The 4,682-nt window shown below is 38.9% G+C and overlaps 1 pseudogene; it reads right to left on the bottom strand.

Moving 5' to 3' along the window:
- Positions 1 to 1,975: 1,975 nt before the first annotated feature.
- Positions 1,976 to 4,682, bottom strand: part of LOC111826131 — a 26,530-nt pseudogene continuing 23,823 nt past the window's right edge.

The following is a 4,682-nucleotide window of genomic DNA, read 5'->3' as shown; positions in this document are numbered from 1 at the left end:
TTATCAGCCAAAGTCTATGGTTTACTTTAGGGTTATACATTATGTGGGTTTTAAAAAATACTTAATGACATGTATCATACAAAACAGTTTTACTACCCTGAAAATCCTCTTGTTCTGCTTATTTATCCTTTCCTCTCCCTTACCCCCCAATTCCATAGTTTTCTTTTCCAGAATGTCATATATGTGTATTTAGTCATGCAATGTGCAGCCTCTTTCTATTGGTTTTCTTTCCCTTAATAATATGCATTTAAGGTTTCTCATGTCTTTTCCATGGCTTGATAGCCCTTTTCTTTTTAGTAGTGAATAAATATTCCGTTATCTGGATGTTACTTCAGATTATCCATCATCTACTGTATGGCATTTTGGTGGCTTCCAGCTTTGGGAGATTATGAATAAGGCTTCTGTAGGAGCCTGTGTGCAGGTTTTTGTGAGGGCATACATTTTCCATTCATTTGGGTAAAAGCCAAGGAGCAGGATTGCTGGACCGTATGGTAAGAATATGTTTTAATTGTGTTAGAAACTTGGCACATTTTGATTGTATTAAATTCCATACACAGGTCCTGGTAATTGCCTCATCTGTCATAGATATGCCACCACAGCTAATAGGTCGTGTGCTACTGCTGCTTGTATATTAAGACCTTCATTTCATTGCCTCACACATTTTTCCACTGGGCTCCCCATTAGACTAGTGACGTGGGTGCCATCTAGTGGACATAAACAAAAAGTGTTTTCATAGAGCAACAAGGACCACAAAAAGATTCATTAAAGATGAATTGAAAATGAAGAAATCAAAACTCCATTGTGCTAAGTAAAGAAAACATTAAAAAAAACAACAACACAGCTTTGTGCTAAGTAGAAAAACATTTCAAAAATTGAACTAGAGAAGGCATGGTAGAGGAAAGAAAGTAACAAAGGTTAATCAGCAAGTTAATATACTGAATCTCTGAATTTATTCACCAAAATGATTTTGGGTCTTCATACATATACAGAGCTTTTTTTTTTAGGGTGAGTGTGTGGAGCAGGGGTGGGGAGTGGGGTAGGGAAAGAGTGAGAGAAAAAGAGAATTAAAGGCTAAAACATGGCCATTGTCTTTAGGTCTTCTACCCATGTTGTGAGACAAGACCAAGTTTGTAAACATTCAAGATATGATTCAATTTAAATTATAAATTGTAGGTAGGAAGAGAAGGAAACCCAGAGGGCAGAGTGCTCAGGGAAGGTGTCACTAAAAACTATTAACTGACATGGGTCTTGAAAGTAGGAAAAATATATGGAAAGGTAATGGTTCCTACCTATTTCTATGTACAATTATCCATAGTTAACAATCTAAAGTTAATCAGCATATTAACTTCTCTACTAAAATTACAAGGACCTTAAGAGTATTTTATCTCTGATCACAACCCTCCCAATTTACATGTAATTTTTGTATAGCATTTATTGCTTCTTAAGCCCACAGATTGGTACTATTATTTTCTTTCTTTTTTAGTAATATTTCATATTTGGAGTTATTATGAAACATTTACTGAAAATTCACAATTTACTAGCTAGTGGCTATATAGAACTAACACATCAATGAGAGACAAAATTTAATGTGACCTCATTGGATTTATAGGAATTCAAAATTATATAATAAGGACTGGGTGTCACCAACAGAGCGAGCCCTGATTGGCTGCTGCAGGGCCATCTCACAGGCATTATTTGCTTTGGCGAATTCACCATGATCCAGGCCATGGCCTTTAATCTTAGAAGTCTGCAGCCTGATCTTGGTCATACCCCAGAATTAATCCAAATCAGGAGATGGAACTACTCTGATTATGTCATAATTCTTAGAAATCACAACTCCCCAGTGCAGAACAATGAAAAAGCAGGGTAGTATTGTCAATTATCTTCATCGCCTTCACTGGATGAACTATTTTATGAAGGCACCAAGGAAATGGAGTCATACTGCAATCCCTCAAAGACTGGCTTAGAGTATATTCTACTTCCCCTGAGGAGGAGGGTGTGACTTCAGGCCGGGTGGTGCAGGAGGAGGTGCGGAGGGGAGAGGGGGTACTATCTCCATTTGGAGTCCCTTTCAGATATTCCCACTGTATTGCTAGGAGGCAGCGCTTTTTTGGAGGCTTGGTTTCCCACGTGTTTCCAGGTGGGCGCGTGGATCTCCGGGAGGCACAAGGTTGGTTCCCCAGAAGGATTATCGGAGCAGGGCGCCAGCTCTCTGGAGGGCCCTAGTGAGGCAAAGAGACCTAAGGTGGTAGCGGTTCCCCTCCAGTCTAGTATTATTATTTTCAGACAAAATTTACGTTTATTTTTGCACTTACCAACTTCTTTGCTCCCTTTTAAAAAAAATCTTTGAACTTCCTAGGTCATCTTTCAGTATTTCATAATCATAAAATAAATCCTTTAAGAATTTCTTTATTAAAATTCTACTAGTGACAAGCTCTTAAGAATTATTTGTCTGTGAAAAACATGTTTAAATAGTTTTATGGGGTGCATAATTCTAGGCTGACATTTACTTTTTGGTTCCATTTTCGATATTAAGCCTACTGTAAGTCTAATTGTTATTCATTGCAGGAAATTCATCTCTTCTCCCTGGCTGATTTTAAGTCTTTCTCTTTGATTTAATGTTTTGCGGTTACATTACAATGTGCCTAGGTGTGCATTTCTTGAGATTTTTTTCCTACTTGTTATACAACAGTGCTTCATCTTTCTCTTCTTTTTTGAGATATATTTGACACATAACAGTTTCTGGAGTTGAACATTAATGGTTCAATATTTTTATATATTGCAAAATGATCACCACAGTAAGTCTTGTTAACATCCATCACCACACAGTTACAATTTTTTCTCTTGTGATGAGAACTGGAAAGATTTACTCTTGGCAACTTTCAAATATGAAACAAAACAGTATTATTAACTGTGGTCACCATGCTGTCCTTTACATCCCCTGACAGATTTATTTTATAACTGGAAGTTTGTATCTTTTGACCGCCTTCATCCATTTTTCACACTCCCCTCCTTCTATACCTTATTTGTATAAGATGTGAAATATAACAATCAGTATTTTTGTGACAATATTTATTAAACTTTCTCAGAAAACAGGAAACTCATGTTCAGATAAACTCCTGCCTTTACTTCCAAATTCTTTTCTTTTTATTTTTTTCAAATTATAAGAGAAAGTGTATTTAGAAAGTTACAGAGGTAGTAGAAGTGGGCCAGCTTGGCTGCACAGGCACAGGAAACATGTTGCAGAGGCAAAAGAAGGGCCCTTGGAGCTTAAAAGGGAGAAGGGCAAAGGTAAGGCACCTGGGGGGAAGAAGATGGGGAAGGACAAGACATGGGCATGCTTCTGAGAGGGAGAGTGCACCTGTTTTCTTCTAATATATCTTTGAGTAATTTTTTCTATTGAAATTATTTTTTCTCTTCTTCAGAAAGAACAATCTTAATCTAACAGACCTTCCTGATCATCCCCTAATATTTATTGTATTTTCTCTACCTTGTGTTTATATGAGTCTTTTTAAAGAATTCTTTATTGATTAAAGTATTACATATGTCTCCTTTTCCCCCCCATTGGCCTCTCCCCAGCCACTTCCACCCCCCCAGGACATGCCCTTCAACCCCCTAGGGTTCTGAGGTCCATTGATAAAGCTTATTATGCAAGCATACGAGGTTTTTTGTTTATTTCTTTCCCTAGTCCTCCCCCCCCCCTCCCTCTGAGGTTTTACAATTAGTTCCATGGATTTTCCCCAAGGGCTGCCCTCTGGTCCCTGGACTCATCCTATATAAATAAAAGGCTAATATGCAAATTGACCGAACTGTGAACGACTGGTTGCTATGACATGCACCGACCACCAGGGGGCAGTCGTGCAATGCAGGATCTGCCCCCCTGGTGGTCCAGTGTGCTCCCATAGGGTAGCGCCGCTCAGCCAGAAGCCAGGCTCACGGCTGGTGAGTGCATTGGTGGTGGCAGGAGCCACTCCTGCCTCCACGGCAGCACTAAGGATGTCCAACTGCCGCCTGTGAGAGGGTGCAGGCCGGGCTGAGAGACCCCGTGAGTGCATGAATTTTGTGCACTGGTCCTCTAGTTTTTTATAAATGTTAATTCTGCTTTGGGTAACTACTCATCGTTTACTAGAGTCCATGTAATGCCAGTATTTCTTTACTCTGCTAGTTTTCTATCATTGTGTGTTATGGGTTTATTTCCTGTACAGGGCATTAATGTTTTAATTTCCTTGACAGAGAAAGGCATTTATGGTGTACTGTTTTCTTTGTTATCTCTTGCAGTCTGTGTCTCTTGCATTCTTTCAGAGGTTTTGTGTTGGGTTCTTTCCTTTGCTTAGTCATCTTTCAAAATCAACAATTCTATTCACTCCAAAATAGCAAGTACGGTTTATTGAGTGAACTGGATTGGGTAAGCCTAACAGGAAACAACTTTATTCTTTTCTGCCATGACCATCACTCTGTACTATGTCAAACCTGTTTTCTACATCCCTGACAATGCCTTGGGTATGTGTCATAGCTTTTGCTGTCACTTTCAAATGGTCTTATTTTTCAGGCACAAAAAAATCCATTAAGTCTATTATGAAAACATCAATTCTTCCAGTTTTAGATGTTAGCCTCTCCAGTTTGAGCCTGATTCAGTCTGAGATGCCTCCAGTGGAGAAGAAGGGATATGATGCGTTAGCTTT

Source organism: Myotis lucifugus, unplaced genomic scaffold (genome assembly GCF_000147115.1).
Source record: "Myotis lucifugus unplaced genomic scaffold, Myoluc2.0 scaffold_56, whole genome shotgun sequence".
NCBI lineage: Eukaryota > Metazoa > Chordata > Mammalia > Chiroptera > Vespertilionidae > Myotis > Myotis lucifugus.
This window is presented reverse-complemented; position numbering and strand designations above follow the sequence as displayed.